Raw genomic sequence first — 16,143 nt, 5'->3', positions numbered from 1 at the left:
CTTCTGACAGAAGGACATGTAACCCAGAAGATGAGAAGTGATAATGAACCTGTCCACTTGCAAAGCTTCACCAAAAACCATATAGGTGTAGCTGTGTGGTCATGCTTTTTTGTCCCTCCTCGAATCGCCTTGTTTTCCATTAGCTGACACTGAATTAATCAGTGAACTTGCCAGCAACATTCTAGTACAAACAACACATACAGATATCAGAGAAGACAGGGTTTTGGTTGGAAGGGACCTTAGAGATCATCTTGTTCTACCCCCTGCCATGGGCAGGGACATCTCCCACTAGACCAGGTTGCTCCAAGCCCCGTCCGACCTGGCCTTGGACATTCCAGGGAACGGGGCAGCTACAGTTCCTCAGGGCAAATTGTGCCAGCACCTCACCACTATCACAGTCAAGGATTTCTTTCTAGTATCTCATCTAAACCTGCCCTCTGTCATCTTATAGCCATTACCCTACGACAGAGAGCAACCATTTCTAATTAACTAACACAGCATCCATCCAAATGATTAGACCTCTATCAGAAAAGACTGATCTGCATCCAGACAAATGTAGAAGAAGTACCAATGCTTTCTGGACCTCCCAGCTTGTTCAGTTCCTCCCCAAGATACCATACATTCTTTTTTTTCTTTTTTATTTTCTTGTAAGCATCACACATACCCGCGCACTTAAAACGAGAGGAGCGAGACCAGCACTCACTCAATTTAGCTCAAGACAGTTGACTCAGCTCTGTGTGGATGTGTGTGCTCGATGCTCTACAGCAGATTTTTCATAACACTGTGCCACCCCCACAGGGATACTATGTAATTTATATAGCGTTCCTTTGAAAATGCTGCCCTAAAGCTGACTCACTGGCATACAATTCTACCTAAGGCACATTTCTGGGAGTGGAGCTGGCTTTTTATCAGATGATTCACAAATCAGGCCTGGTAGCAATCCCAAATAATAGGACCCTTCTGAACTGACAAGGTAAGAGAATTGCAGTGGAAAACAAAAGAAGAAAGGATTAAACTAATGCTCTGTTTCAACTGGTTTTGCATAAATAAACGAAGGTTAAAAATAGACTGCACCTACTGGGTGCTCAACAGGCTGCATATACAAATTATCCAAGACTGAATACAAATTACAAATTTGTGTGTTAATACAAAGCTTTGCGGAGCATCCTTTGTAATCTTGAGAAGAAACACTTTTCATCCTGAATAAGAAGCAAGACTTCACATTTAAATACAGGTTTTTGCATTGTAACGTTTAATGCACATATTCTGTCTCCTTCAGAGGAAAGGTAACTACCAGCTATGGTTTAGTTCACAAGTCTGCACACAGGCTTCCCAAAACATTCACCAGCTGCACTGGAATCCCACAACAAAAATAATCACAGTCCTTGCACACAGATAAAAGCACTGGGCCAGCTGCACTCAACCTGCTAAAAAATCTCACTTCTTTATCATAGCGAACCCATTTTTCTCACAGGCACAGCAATTCAAAGTCTGTAAAGCTCTCTACTCCAAAAATTAGAGTGGGCATATCTTTACTACTACCTGTTCCAAGTGACTGACTTTTAATTTTTTTCTATCAACAAAACCAGTGGCAGAAATCAATGCTAGGAGAGCCGTGCTTTGTTTCTTTTTCTCTCTGCTGTGTATTAGCTTGCAGAAGATCACCCTACTGAGGATCATCACACAGATGGACCACCTTTTTCTAAGATACTGAGTTTAACAAATCTTTCCACTTTACCTACCCATTCCCATTACTAGAAGGAAATGTATTCTGTGCTTCCTCACTCTGTATAAACAGGCCTCCTCTTCTCAAGAAATGTTAGTCTATTGTTCTACCTTGGTCAAGAATGCTCACAGTAAAGCCATATCTTAAACTGCCTGAGTATAACAGCAGCAAATTAATCCTAATTTTCAGAGCACATCTTAAGAACAGTTTATCTGAGATACCCTGAAAATAATCAACATTGTGTTATTCACCAATAGCTCCAAATGGCAGGTCAGGACAACTGCAATGTAACTTCAAAGCAGTAAATCCATCTCAGCAGTGCAGTAGTCCCAAGATCACAAGGACTGGAAAATACCTCTAAGATCATCCAGTCTAATTTTCAACCCAGCACCACCACCACATTCACCACTAAACCATGTCCTCCAATGCCATACCTGGGATGGTGACTCCACCATTTCACCATCTTCACTCCTCCACTTCCCTAGGATTCATTCTAGAAGGGCTTGTGCTGTCTCCCACAAAAATCAAAGCCAGTCCAGCATGGACAGGCACAAATGTCCCTTGCTTTTTGTGCTGTTTGGAAACCTCGAGGCACCAAGGAGTGCCATGGGACATGGGCTGCATGGAGCCTTTAATCCATCCCACAGATCAGTGCCACTGAAAAGAGACAGACCTGCCTCCCCCTAGGGCTGTGAGCACCCACCAACTCTGGTAACTCCACCTCCCAAGGGAAAGCTGTGCACCTGGGCTGAGATCAGAGCCAGGATCCAGAGGGGCAGCAGGAAATCTTACACAGCAGGCAGCAGCCATAGGCCTGGAGCAAGGCAGAGCACTGGGGATTTACCAGGTCTTGCCAAACACTGCTCCAGAATTGCACAACCCTTGACATCAGGACAAGAGATGCTCTCAGGAGATAAGTTTGTCTTGTTTTGTCGAGTTCTGTGTAAAGTTCCTCTCCAGGGCCCCTGGTGCCCACCTAACCAACACTAGCACCTCCTGGTCTGTCTCCTGGGCACTTCCCAGTGACTCTCCAGCATTTCCCCACCTCTCACAGCCATTCAAGAGCTCAAGGCACTGAACTAGACTTGCTGTGGATTTACAACAGCCATTTAAACAAAGATGAGTTATGAGATACTAAGTAACTCTACGGTTTATAAATATTTTATGATCAGACCTTTTTATGCATCTTTGCCACAGGAAATAAACAAAACCGACCCTCAGGAATTTTAAAGCTTCAAATACTTTAATTCAACACTAATGAATGTCTTTGCCTTAGAGCAGTATCTTCCTGGCACAGAGCAGTAACATACCCATTTTATGGTCTGGCCAGCTGAAGATCAGGTGACGTGCCTAAATTCTACAGACAAGAGCTGCAAGCCCAACAAACCCTGATCTCAAGTCATTTTCTCATCCACAAAACCACTAATATTATTAATTCCTTTAATTACTAAGCTAGCAGTATAATCTAAATATTGCAACATGAATTCTCAGCAGGTATACCACTGAAAAATAAATCGTATCAATACACTAGAGGCAAAGTCACATGGCATTCAAATGATGAAATTCTACAGGAAGATACCCACTGCTGTTGGGCTGTTCTTGACACCAAACCCTTGACCTGTTTTTGGCCAGTAACAAGAGGTGCTGATTGATTTCAGCACCCCCTAGATTGCTAGCAATTGATAGCACAGCCTTTATGTGTCCAAAGTGCTCCTAAAAGAAGAAAGCACTCGTGACACAGGTCTCAGTGTGAAGCAAACACAGGTTGGTTCTACAGATGAACAGAAGCTGCTGTGGGTATTTCAAAACAACAGAACTGACCAGGCCAAAAGCCAGTTACATGTGTGTTTTGAATAATGCCTCTAACATGGGTTTCACTATCAGACACTTTCTACAGTATTTGCTCCCAGTTGGCAAAGGAGAAGAAATCTGAGCTCAACTTCAAGAGGTCAACAGACAGACCAGGAAACAGGCATTTCTTTCCCACAACACACAGAAGAACTTTGCATATATTTGACTACAGAAATTAAATAACAGTATGTAACAGGATACCAAGTTACCAGCTACAAAAAGAGAAAAAGAAAATTAAAAGGTAGTTTCAGCAGTGGCCTGCAAGTACTGACAGGAGAAAAAAAAAAACACCACAAAACCACCCTCTCCCCCTCCCAGAAAAAAACCACACGACTTACTTATCCAAAAATAAAAACACCATTTACCCTAAAATTATTTGTTGCATTATTATTCCTGTTTAGGAGAAAGTGGCTCAGCTGGCAGAACTTTCTTCAGCATAAAACTAATCCTTAGCAACAGCAGACATAAACTATATAAACAACTTTCCCGGCAAAAGGGAGAGATAGATGGAAAAAAGAGCATCAAGTCTGGAGTATTAATTCAACCCCATTCCATTCATTCAACACAGTCTTACTGTTGCTGAAGGGTGGCAAGTTTCATACAGACAAACAGTGAAATCCACTATAGATGTTAAAAAGTAGAAAAAAACATTTTCCTCCTGTAAAACAAACAAGGGAAATTGAGGTGAGGTCTATAGCTAATTATTGAGGGCTTATGAAGTGAACTCTGGCAAGATATTCAGTGGATTTCCTTAGCTTAGTTTTATGGTATTCAACAATTTCTTACAGTGAGCGGATCAAAAGCCCATAAATTGCCTTTAAAACTACTTACTAATAACAGTAAGTGGAACCACGAAAAATGAAATTTTGCCTTAAAGGCTTTCCAAAAAATAATGCCCAAAGAAATACGGGGGTTTTTTTATGACTCCTCACAGAGACTGCATAGTGCTCATCAATAAGTGTTACCAGCTCTGGAGGAACCACAGCCACTGACAACTCAAGTTGGATTTATCAGCAATGGGCTCAGGGACACTGTTACCCACGAGCCCACTCCTTCCCACAATGACAACTTAATTTCCAAAAGACCTCTAATCAAACACAGTGAGGCTCCAGACTACCAGCACTTCATCCAACTTACTTAATTAGGAGACAGCCTCCAAACCATTGTATTTCCAACCACAAATTACGAATTAGTAGACAGCTTCCCTGAGCTACTCTTTAAGAACATTTTTCCCTAAATTGCCAGATTATTTAGAACTGGCTTTCTGGCAGGAGATGGCATTCCAAGAGAGCACGAACCAGGAGAGCTAGCTGAGGAGTCAGGAGAATTACCAGCTGATGTAAAAGCCTCAGTACAAGAGAACAACACTGTCTCAACCTTACCTGGCTATCATAGCATTCCTTTTTGCTTCAGAAAGTTTGACAGCACTGTTGGAGCACGCAGCACCAACCTCACATCGGTACCATGGAAATGAAATATTCCCAATGAAAAACAAATTACTGAAATGGTAATTGCTTCATCATGCAGACAACTGGCATTATAAAGTCTGGCTCCTTCTTATTCCCAGCTCTGCTACTGTGAGTCACTTGGCCTCTACCCATGTTGGATCTGCCTTCTCAAAATAAGTCGTGAAATGCTAATGATCAAGCACCACGGAACAAGACATCAGAGCAGAAAGGTAGCAAGAGGAACACTTATCCAATCAAGGTCTGGCTCCTCCTGCTCACTTCCAAGAAATTTTGAAGCATTGAAGCAGAAGAGCACTGTGAAGGACACTACAGAAGCCTCACTATAATGTCAAATTCATGATTCACATATATTGAAAGAAAAATGCTGGCTTTAAAGTCTCTAAACACCGGAGTTTAATTAAAAAGTGACCACGTGTTCTGTTTATAATTTAAGAGTTGTCAGATTGAGTACTAACAGCTTTTAAGCAGTCTTTGAGAGCAAACATCACAAGGTGTGATAATACTGAAGCCTGTACTCTGTTCTGCTACTTCAATCAATTTCTGAGCACTGGACAGACAGACTAGGTGGTCAAACTGATACAAACCCCCTAAATACCTTCTTAAATAAAAAGGGATATTAGCATGGATCATTCTGAATCTGAAGCTGACTCACCTCATGACCACGGGCAGGTTACTTGACCTCCCTGAGCAGTCAGTAATGCATCTGACACAGTGTAACAGCAACACCTGCGAGACGGAGCCACATCTCATTTCCAGTCCTGAATCACTAATCCACGTGTGCCCCAACTGCAGGGAGCCACTCACAGCCATGGAGAAACCACTACAGGCTCCATTCAGGCTGGTCAGACACAGGAAGAGGCAACACTAAGGAGTGGGAACAGACAACTATACATTTAAATTCTAACCCTTAAGCAGTAACACCATGCAAGTGACAAGGTATCAGTCCCTCAGCTTAGCTCAAAGACGAACTCTGCTAGAGAAAGCAACTGCAGAGGCTTTTACACTATATGCACATTTCCATTTAAAATCCCTTTCATCTAGTTCTCTTTTTGCTTAGAATTCCACATTTGTACACACTGCATTCACAGACTCAGAACTGCAGTATGCATTAAAAACATGGAACAGAGATGTGAAAGAAAGCATGATTTTTGTGCTGATTTGTGTTGTTCAAGTTCCCTGCAATAATATCTGCTGCCACAGACTGGTAACAGTTCTGTGCTAAAGTTAAAGGCTGAACTCCCACTTACGTGCTGACCACTTATCTTGGTTGTGGAAAACCAAAAGTTGTTTCCTTTTCACATAAACCTCAGGTCATCTCAGAGCATCAACACAACTGTATCACACAACTTTAACCCCGAGCTCTTTCCCAGCACTATGCCCTCTCCCAGTGCTGTTTCATTTTCAGTTTCCAATTGCTGCTAATAAGGTTCAAGTGAGCAAAGATGAATTTCAAGTTTTATTACTTCTTTCCCAGAGTGCTTGTTCTGAGGTGCAAGTTACACACTGCCTGCTATTGTGTTTAAATCTTTCACTGTGGTCCAATAAATGTTATTAACTCTGCTGCTCAGCTTCTGCCAATGTTTAGAGTTTTCTGAGTGAGTCAACTGCAGAAGCTGAGATTGACCACAAATCCAATTCTGTCAAAAGGTACCATGAGTACACTAACTCTGAAATGTTATAGACAATAACACAAAGGTTGCTTGAAACTAACTACTCATTTGGAAATGTCTGCAAAGCTTCTAATATCACTAGATAATGGTGGCATTTTGGTCAGAGGGTAACCAGCCAGGTGGATTACTTGTTCTGCAGCCACTTTCACTGTGTGGTATGTAGAGACTCCCATCTCATTAACAGATGTTTAAGTGAGATGTTGATATTCAGGTGGGTCACAGGTGGCACATACATCCTTGGTGGAGGAGGCAGTTGATGTGATAACATACAAGAGAAAGTGAAGAAAAGTGAACAGAATCCACGCAAAGAAGCCTGCATTTCAAAGGAAGATACACATCAAGGAGATGGGGGGGGAGTGCCAGGACAGCCAAGGCAATTATTTCTTGTTGCTCTGATCAACTTACACCAACTTATCTCCTTGATGTTTAGTGTTCAAAGCCCCTCATGACACTCCATATCTACTTTTTGTTGGTCCAATCTCACCTTACCTCATCAATCCCCACCTCCTCCACAGTGCCCGTTTGTCCAAGGCAGCCACACATCCTTCCTACTTCTCCTTTATCAGTCAGAACAGGGCTTGCTGTTGTGTGTTGAGGCCGTTCTCAACTGCCTTGTGGTTGGCTTCAGGTTCCTTCCCTTTCCCCCTCCCTCTGCAGGACCCAGTTTAAAGCATCCTGACTGGTTTGTGCACTGTAATTCCCACCAAGGCTCTGTGCACTGAGGTGCCCAGGCTGCCCTGACACACACATCACACATCTGAGTGTGTAAGGCCACAGCCGTCTCCTCTTCCTGATTTCTCAGGAATTTCTCATCCCACCTCTTCACGATGCTGACCAGCAATTAGGCTGAAGAGCAAACAGAAACAGTCGACAGAGTGTAATTACAAATTCAAGTGTTCAAAAATGAGTCAGAACTGCTATCCCCGCACTGGAGGGCGAAAAGCAGCTGCTCGGGCTCACGTACTGCCTTCCATCACACACAGGGTCCCTCCCCCTGGTTCCCCAGACAAAACACCAGTGTCACTGGGATGCCAGAACTACAAAAAGCTGTGTTTTATTAGCTTTCAGTAGCCACATAACCACCCCCACCCCCCTTGGAGCTTCTTGTGCCAGCACCAGGCTGCTCTAAATCAGCAGAGGTGAGAAATACTCAGAATACTTAAAAATTACTGCTGCTGGACAGACGAGTTCTCCACACGTCATCTCACTGCTTTGGTATCATACACATATATAGAAGGGGATGGCTGGGTTTAGCAAACACATGACAAGCAACTTACTGTTCTCCTCAGAGCTTGTTAAGAACCTTTTCCCTCCTCAAAGGCCACGTTTCCCTCCTCCAGGGTAGCAGGGAAAGCTGTGCTGTTGTGACTGCCTGACTTCCAGCTCTTGTACCACAGGAACAGCAATTACAGGTGTTAACTAGGGCAGGAGAACCACACCATGGAGACCTCAGAAGAGCACCATACTCGGTTTTCATCTCAAGGTCAAACACGTTTTTAAAAGGCTTATGCAACATTAAGACACTTTAAGAGAGAGATTTTAAATTTAGCATTTGTTTGCCATTCCAAGGGGAGAGCTATTACTGTTTGTACTTAAACTTTTAGCTTGGAAAGAGGAAATAGGGTAGTCCTTGCCCATAAGGGAAGCTATTACTTGGTGTGATGCTTGACAAGTACCAGAGGAGATGTAAAAACTAAACAGAATCTGCGGGAGGGGGAATTAAAAGACATTTTACATTTTTAAAGAGATGCTCATGGGTTCAAAGATTTACTCACTCATTTTTAAAAGCTAGAATTTCTTGACAATGCAAAAAAAAAAAAAAAAATCAAACAGGACTGACTTATGCCACAGCATCCTGACACACAAGTTTTCTTCAGCCTTTGAAGTGTTGTTCGGTACTTTGTGCTGGTTTAAAGTGCACAACTAGTCGTAACCAAGACCTTGTTTAACTAAGTTACTGCAGTTATGGTTTCAACAAGGTACCTACAAACTTTCAGGCAAGTGGCCCTGTCCCACTGTTAACAAACTAAGACATAAGTAGAACTAGATGCTACTTAACAAAGGTGGGAGCAAGGTAAACATTAAAAAAAAAAAAAAAAAGCCCCAAGTCTTTAAAAAGCAGCCTTTTAAGTGGTTGTCTAATAACCTCAAGGCAAAGAAAGTTAAAGTACTGGAACTGAGGAAATAGTTAAAATATTACAAGTCTGCCCAGGCTGCCTTTTTTCCCTTTTTAAAAAGGAACAAGTAGCACAGTTAAGTTTTATATTCCCCTCGGATGGCTGCGTGGCTCAGAGCCACATCTGCAACCCATTAGACGTCAGGAGCTCAAGGGGAACCCGGGACAGATACACAGCGAGCAACTTGAACTTTCTTTCCACATAAAAACCGAGATTCCCACCCATGGAATACACAACCAAAAAACAAAAGAAACAACAACAAAAAAAACCCAGAGAAGAGCAACCTCTGGGCAGTTACACCCGTCGTTATTCCAAGGGGGTTTCTTTCCTCCAACAGCTCACACGACTTGAAAAAGCGTTACGGGGGGAAAAAAAAAGAGAGAAAAGCAAAAAAAGGCACTTTGTTTTACAAAAGTCCCGGGGAAAGACCAAGCGGTCCGGGATCTTTCCACCGGGATCTCCATCCGCTGGGTCAGGGCAGAGCAGTGGTGGGGCTGGACCAGGAGAAGCACCAGGATCAGGACTAGGGCTAGTGCTAGGACAAGGAGCAAGACTAGGAGCAGGCGTATCCCCACAGCACCCAGCACCCCCGGGCACCTACCCTCACCCCGGGGGATGCGGGGCCGCTCCCGCCGCTCCCAGCAGAGCGCGGCCGGTACCGCCCATCCCATCCCACCCCTTTTCATCCCATCTCACCCCCCCCCCGTGGGCTCGGGCTGCCCCCCGGCCGCACTCACCTGCTGGAGGCAGGGCCCCCCCAGGGCTCCCCGGCGGGGGCAGCGGCCGGGGCATGGGCGGGCGGAGCGGCGGGAGCTCCGGGAAGCGCCGGGAAGCGCCGGGAATGTCACCGGGGCCGCCGCGCCGTCACTTCCGCCCGCCGGGCCCAGAGCGCCGCGCGGCGCCGGGCCGGGCCACAGCGACCCCGTGCGGCGGGGACGGGAACGGGAGCGGGCACGGGAGCGGGGACGGGAATGGGAACGGGGATGGGAGCGGGGACGGGAGCGGGGACGGGAGCGGGGACGGGAACGGGGATGGGAGCGGGGATGGGAGCGGGGACGGGAGCGGGAACGGAGCGGGAACGGAGCGGGATGGGAACGGGGACGGAGCGGGGACGGGAGCGGGGGGGCGGGACGGGAGGGGACGGGGACGGGAGCGGGGAGGGGAGCGGGAACGGGAACGGGGATGGGGCTGGGAATGGGGACGGGAATGGGAGCGGGAATGGGAATGGGAACGGGGATGGGAATGGGAGCGGGAAAGGGAGGGGGGATGGGAACGGGGATAGGAATGGGAATGGGGACGGGAACGGGGATAGGGATGGGAATGGGGAGGGGGAGGGGGACGGGAGTGGAAGGGGAGCGGGAACGGGAATGGGGATGGGGCTGGGAATGGGGACGGGAGTGGGAAGGGGAGAGGGGATGGGAAAGGGAACGGGGATGGGAACCGGAACAGGAGCGGAGATGGGAACGGGGATAGGAATGGGGATAGGGCTGGGAATGGGGACAGGGAGGGGGACGGGAGTGGGAAGGGGAGCGGGAACGGGAATGGGGATGGGGACGGGAACGGGGCTGGGGCTGGGAATGGGGACAGGGAGGGGGACGTGAGTGGGAAGGGGAGCGGGGAGGGGGACGGGGATGGGAGCGGGAACGGGGATGGCAGCAGGAACGGGGACGCGAACGGGAACGGGCTGGGGCCAGATGGGGCTGTGCCCGTGACACTGTCTCTATGTCCCTGTGGCACTGTCACTGTCCCTGTGGCTGTGTCATTGTCACTGTCCCTGTGTCTGTGTCACTGTCACTGTCCTTGTGTCCCTGTGTCCATGTTCCTGTGTCAGTGTGTCCCTGTGTCTGTGTCATTGTCACTGTGTCTGTCACTGCCACTGTGTCCCTGAGTCTGTGTCTGTGTCCCTGTCCCCATGTCACTGTCACTGTGCCCCTGTCCCTGTGTCCCTACCCTGTGTCACTGTCCCTTGTCCCTGTGTCTCTGCCTCTGTGTCTCCGTGCCTGTGTCGCCGTCACTGTGTCATTGCCACTGTCCCTGGGTCATTGTCACTGGCACTGTAAGTCGCCGTTACTGTAACAGTCACTGTCCTTGTCCCCATGTCCCCATCCCTGTGTCAGTGTCGCTGTCCCTGTATCACACTGTGTCACTGTCCCTGTCGCTGTGTCACTGTGTCACTCACACTGTCACTGTCACTGTGCCACTGTCACTGTGTCACTGTCACTGTGTCACTGTCCCTGACCCTCTCCCTGTCCCTGTGTCACTATTACTGTCCCTGTTCCTGTCGCTATCACTGTCAGTCTCCCTATCACTGTCACTATCTCTATCCCTGTCCCTGTCATTATCCCTGTCACTATCCCCGTCACACACAAGCCCTAGCACCCCTCACACACTCCCAGGAGAGACACCCTCCAACACTGATCTCCCACTGATCGCCTCTAACACTGATCCTAGCGATCCCGCTTCTGCGCTCCCTGAGATCACAGAATCACAGGATCGTCAGGGTTGGAAGGGACCTCTGGAGATCTTCCAGCCGCAGCCTCAGATCGGACTCAGATCCGAGTCCCTGGGGCTGGGTGGGGGAGCTGTGGTGTGCAGTCAGGGCCGAATTTGTAATGCGCTCGTTAAACATCGCCCTGGTGTTTCCTAATCAGAGCGTTTCGGTTCGCGCCTCCGGGGCGTGTGTGCTGCACAACCACACAGTGCATTTCCCAAGCGCCCTGCGATTGGGAAACGTGGCAGCAATCGTTTCAGCACAGTCCCTAAGTCCTGATCGGGGCTGCAAACACCTGGGAAGTTCGGGAGCTGAACATTCACCGTGCAGCTGCTCGTGGCACAGAACCAGTCACAGGGTTGATAGTAGAGAAGCATGTATACATCTACCCACACCTCCACCCAAACCATGCTGGGAACCACAGACACCACGTGCTCCCTCACAAGGATTCATCATGTTAGGAGAAACAAAGAGACAGGTTCAGGTAGAAACAGAGCTGCGCATTCAGGAATTCAAGATTCTTTTTCAAAACAGTGTTTTGCGACTTTGCAAGGTACTTCTCACCAGGTATGTAAAAAAACTTTCTTTGCAAGGAAGGTGAATGCACTATTTGGGGTGTCAGCATGAGGGAACACACTAGTAAGATACATACTTACGGAAAAATAAAACCTCCCCTGCGCTGGGCTGCTGGGAGCTCAGATCCAGAGTCTGCTCCGATGCAGCTTTAGCCACGCGCTGCCACCCACTAACACCAACCTCCACAACCCAGCTGGATGCTTCGGGGAGGAAAAAAAAAATAAATCCAGAATCTGTATTTATAGGGAAGGATGTGCTCTGGAGGCATGACCTGCAGGACACCTGCAGGACATTAGGCTGCTCACAGGTGTTAGGGCGGGGCAGTCAGGAACATGCAATGCAGGTTTGGATGGAGTGCAGAGGAGCAGAAGGACACAGGTGAGGATGGTGAGCATCTGCCTCAGATTTTGCAAGAAGGAAGCAGCTCCAAGAGCCACAACTGAAGGAATCAGCAGGCTGGAGGCTTTACAAAAGGGGGAAAAAAAAAAAAAATTCCAGCTGTCATAGGTACTGTGGAATTAGTAAACTAAGCAGGGACACACTAGTGATCTGTAAATGTTTGAATTAAGTAAGTGGCACGAAGGGAGAAGACTGGTGATACATTAATGGTTTTAATGGGGTGAAATTACAGAAGGGCATGTCTAAGCTGAGAATCCGTGTGGAAAGCTTTTGAACGGAGAATCAAGGGCTGGAAAATTGTCTCTGTAAGGGAAGTGGTGAAAGCTTTATTGCCTGAGATTTTAAACGCCAGATTAAGATGAATACCAAGGGACTCATTCTGAATTTTCAGGGAGATGGGGCTGAAAGATTAGGAAAGGAAGGGGACAGGCAGGAGGTGGTACTGGCTCATGGAATTCTGGGAATACGGCCCAGCGCCTCTTCTAGGCTCCTTTGGCTCCGTGTTATCATTCTTTGACTGCCTCTGCCAAAACTGAAATAATTTCAGCATTTGTTACCCTATGAGGAAGCAATAAGAACTCCTCTACCACGAAGAAAAGAGCAAAGGGAATCTCAGTGGGGCACCCCTAGAAAGGACCACTGGGGATGGGAGTAGCTGTGGAAGGCCCAGAGGCACAGCCCCAGCCTGAACTTCCAGGGGATGGTCACCATGACCTCCCTCTGTGGCATTTGCACTTCCCCAAGGACAATGGGAGGAAATTCACTCAGCACTGGAGCACAGCCCCAAGCTACACTCCCCTGCCAACCAAAAGCTGGTTGTGAGAGCACTTTGGCTCACAAGGGCTTCCAGGCTGGCTTCCCTCTTGGCAGAGGGAGCGGAGCTCCTCCATCCCTGCTCCCATCTCTCCCCCAGCACCAGGGCATAAGTTTCCCTCCAGCTCCAGACTGGAGAACGACGCTTCATCTCCATGCATCTGACGGCAGCATCCATAGGGACACTGCTAAGCACCTTCTGAGTAACATGTAAGCAACACCCATTTCCCAAGCTGGGGTGTGGGCTGCCAAGCATCTGAAATCACAAATGCGCTGCTGAACCCTGGCCAAGTCACCTCCCTGTTCCTTCATGAGGTCACCCAGGCTCCTCTGCAAAAGTGGGACCATGGAAAAAGTGTCTGGGACACTGAGGGGTTCACTCATCCCCGAGCTACAGCCCAAATCTCCTGGGGAAGGAAAAGAAGTAAAACCTTTCCTTGCTGCTGTGTTTTATCAGCCAACATCATCTAATTAATCACCACAGCTGCTTAATTAGCATTAGAGGCATATTTATCAAGGGGCTAGAGGAAGCATTTATTAGATTAGTTTGTAGTTTTGGAGTTGTTGGATATTTTTTTACTGGAGCTTACACAGTTCAGTGCTGAAGGACTTCAAGGCAGATGGAGTGTGTCCTCCCACACAAGTGGTACCTGGTGAAGAGAGAAGGAGCCACGAGACTTACTTTAAACACATTCTCATTGGTAAAGCCTCTGCTTACTCACTTGTGGGTTGTTCGTTGTTTGTTTGGTTTTTTTTTTTTAGGAGAAATATTTCTGAATTGGAGAAGCAGAAATACTTCCAGCTCGGTACTGAAGATTTTTTAAGTGAGGTAAGTGTGTAAGAAAATGAGAAACATTTCTAAAGCTGCTTGAATTACCAACAGCGACTGTGTTCTCGGATACAAAGTAAAGGATTTCCTGTAAGGTCACACCGACCAGGATTATTATTGTTTCACTGCAGACCTTGTAATTTAAAAAGCCAAAGAACAGCTTAGAAATACAAAACCTTTCCCAGCCTTTCCCAGACTTCTGAGACCTATTCAATACTAAATGTAATTTAAAGAAATCCTAAGTACACTTAGCATTTGACACATCAAATTTTTTTGCTTGTTAGTACCCAAAACAGCATTGAGTATCAAGATATTTGGAGAGTTTTACTGGAGGCAGTACAAAATGCAACCAAATCACTTCTAAAATAAATCTTGAAACATTTAATATTTTTTAAAATTACACTTAAAGTCCCATATTAATACAATATATCCACTAAAGGATTGATATAAATGGAAAAAAAAAAAAAGTGAACACCTTCAGTCAAAGGAATCCTGAAAAGCAGCCACAATGAAATGTTTGCAACAAAGAGGATGTACTAACCAAAAAGATACAGCAAAAGAGGTTCCATCCACCTCTTTTGATTCAATGCATTTGCGGTAAATAGATACACATTTCAGCTCAGAAGCCTTAAATTTGCATGGTGTCTTTTGCATTCCTCTAGCATTTTTATTTTTATTATTCTAGTTTTAGTACCAAAATGTTTTCTTTTAAATAAATCTCTATTACTTCGCCAGTTTGCTGATGAATTTTAATATATTCTTTTTTTTTTGAAAGCAGTTATTATTTTGCATATCGGCCCGATAAGAACAGTATGTCACTTTGTGGCAAAATGCACATGAGTTTTTTTCTTGGAGTTGACCACCTCATATCCAATGAATCATTTTAATTCCTCCCGTTCTTCTTTTTTTTCAGGTGGAATTGGGATCCTCACATTTTCCATGAGGAGGAATTCGAGTTGCATGGCAATAAAATGCAAACATCTTTTGCACGTTGTTGGGGAAACTGAGGGCTCTGCAGCCGGCTCAGGCCCCACACCGGCTGTCAGCTTGCAGGTGTTAGCAGACAGGTGTCTCCAGAACTCCATCTGGGAGCTCGGAGAGGAGCAGCTGGTGTAATTTGAAGGGAGGCTGGAGCAGCGGAGGCCTCTCCAGGCGTTCCTGTCTCTCTCACTTGGGCGATTATTCCATAACATCCAACAGCCAAGGGTCCAGCTGGCAGACACCCGCTGTGACCTCCATGGAAACACTCAACAGCTGCCTGGGCAGAGGGGGGAGCCCAGAATCAAACACTTTCTCAGCCAAGCACTCAGGCTGGCATGCTCCTGTCTCGGCAGGGCCTCTGTGAGGTGTCCCTGTGCTGGCGTCCCACCCCCACGCTGGAAAAGCTGGTCCAATCCAAAACACCAACAGCGAGGAAGGATTTCTGCTTGTCCTGCAAGGCACCCTGCAAACCAAAGAGCTGAGAGACCTTCCCGACATGCTCCATAAATCTCATTTACTTGACTTTTCCCGTTTCCATCAGAAGCTGGACTGTCGGACGTGACAGTTCTCCACAGATTTACGCTCAGCTGTGACACACGGCTCAAATGCAGCTGCTGGGGATTTCTTTCCTCCTGGAGTTTCCAGTGCTAGGAAGCAACACGTGGCTGTCTTTGGGCAGCTCTCCAGCCAGTCTGGCCCCGCTGCTCTCTGTGTTCAAGCTCTTCACGTGCTGTGAAACAGCAGCAGCCGGGGAGTGGTGCAGCTGCTCTGTGGGCACAGGGGGGGAGAACAAACAGACCCCCTCAGGCTTCACAACTGGTGCTAAGGAAGCACCACGGTCCCGGGAAATCCTCCCAAACCTGGAGTCATGGTTACACGTGTGATATAAAAAGCCTTCATCTGATGTTAGCCGAGGAAGTCTTGAGGCTCTCATTAAAAAGCAGGGCTGGTAGCACCCTCAAGCCCTCATTTAATGCATCTTTGTATCCCAGAGTGTGATCAACACTCCCTTACATCTTAAACACTTAAGCAAAGCATTTCTAATCTGCTCTTAAAAGCCTCCAGTGATTAAGATTCCTTAATTGTCAGGCCATGACCTCCAGTGCCTTACACTGGCTTTCTTGTTTCTGGTGTCTACCCAGCCATGTTCTGATGTCTTCC

General features: G+C 46.8%; 1 protein-coding gene across 3 annotated transcripts in view; it reads right to left on the bottom strand.

The window, feature by feature from the left end:
• CUNH18orf25 (chromosome unknown C18orf25 homolog) overlaps positions 1 to 9,792 on the bottom strand; it is a 42,762-nt gene extending 32,970 nt beyond the window's left edge. The window contains exons 1-2 of one of the 3 annotated variants that reach the window (XM_027719995.2): positions 9,631 to 9,792; positions 7,994 to 8,135 (exon numbers count right to left, since the gene is read on the bottom strand). The gene's annotated coding sequence lies outside the window, so the exon portion shown is untranslated. The remainder of the gene's footprint in view (positions 1 to 7,993; positions 8,136 to 9,630) is intronic. The other 2 variants (XM_027719991.2, XM_027719993.2) reach the window with 2 other exon arrangements.
• Positions 9,793 to 16,143: the final 6,351 nt, after the last annotated feature.

The sequence above is a fragment of the Pipra filicauda genome, unplaced genomic scaffold, assembly GCF_003945595.2.
Source record: "Pipra filicauda isolate LSUMZ 115617 unplaced genomic scaffold, ASM394559v2 scaffold215_size1667880_pilon, whole genome shotgun sequence".
Classification (NCBI taxonomy): Eukaryota; Metazoa; Chordata; class Aves; order Passeriformes; family Pipridae; genus Pipra; species Pipra filicauda.
This window is presented reverse-complemented; position numbering and strand designations above follow the sequence as displayed.